Source organism: Triticum aestivum, chromosome 7D (genome assembly GCF_018294505.1).
Source record: "Triticum aestivum cultivar Chinese Spring chromosome 7D, IWGSC CS RefSeq v2.1, whole genome shotgun sequence".
NCBI classification, from domain to species: Eukaryota; Viridiplantae; Streptophyta; class Magnoliopsida; order Poales; family Poaceae; genus Triticum; species Triticum aestivum.
Genome location: NC_057814.1, coordinates 2234696 through 2235601, shown reverse-complemented (window position 1 = coordinate 2235601; position 906 = coordinate 2234696). Strand labels below are relative to the sequence as shown.

The window sequence follows — 906 nt, the reverse complement described above, 5'->3', positions numbered from 1 at the left end:
AGATAAGAGGCAAAACAAGCATGGAGAGGTCGGTTGTCCTATCAACCTGTGCAGGTGCAAAACGAGTTAGCTAGTACTCCCTCCGTCCCAAAATAAGTGCCTCAACTTTGTACTAGCTCTAGTATAAATTTGTACTAAGCTCAAGACACTTATTTTGGGACGGAGGGAGTAGATATGAACCGACAAATGCTTCAAAATATAACAAGGCCCTAGCTATAATACAGATTATGCCAGGAGTGTTGCATAATTATGACAGGAAGAGAATAACTTACAGTCTTCTCAACCTCTTCATCCCTTTCCTCCTCAATTGACTCTTGCCTTCTGTCACATACAAGCCCAGAGCCAAAACAAGCATATGAGATAGTCTAGTCAAACTGATCTTACTGATATCATAATTGGGAAGAAATGTATGCATGCAAACCTTCTTCGAAAAGGTCTTTGGACGATATGCTGAAGTACCAGCCTCTGCATTCAGTTTCACATGAAAAACTATGATAAGAGATTTGTAAAAGGGCCAATTCATAGGTACTACAAAATACTGGAAGGAGAATAAAAACTGTTCTAGCAGATCTGGGCCGGCCCTAATATTTTGGAGGCCCTAGTGCGAATTTTATACATTGGCCCTAACGTGTATAAAAGAGTAGAAGTAATACTTTCATCAGTATATATTGCATATCATGAAAATCATTATTAAGTTATAATTATATATATAAAGTAATTTTATTTATCAAATGAGGTCTTAATATACCATGTAACTGTGATTAAATGATACAGATGATGGTTATAACATACATATACTCAACCATAAGCAACCATTGAACAAATATATTGTGGTGTCATGCCGGGGAAAGGATCCCCCTAAATATGGGGGGGTAAGCCCCCTCCCGCCCCCTCCCAAAATATATA

General features: G+C 38.1%; 1 long non-coding RNA gene across 1 annotated transcript in view; it reads right to left on the bottom strand.

Annotated features, from left to right (window-relative positions):
- Positions 1-897, bottom strand: part of LOC123164455 (uncharacterized) — a 2363-nt gene extending 1466 nt beyond the window's left edge. Inside the window, exons 1-2 of the long non-coding RNA XR_006482441.1 lie at positions 422-897; positions 273-321 (exon numbers count right to left, since the gene is read on the bottom strand). This is a non-coding gene — a long non-coding RNA (uncharacterized lncRNA). The remainder of the gene's footprint in view (positions 1-272; positions 322-421) is intronic.
- Between the last annotated feature and the right edge of the window lie 9 nt (positions 898-906).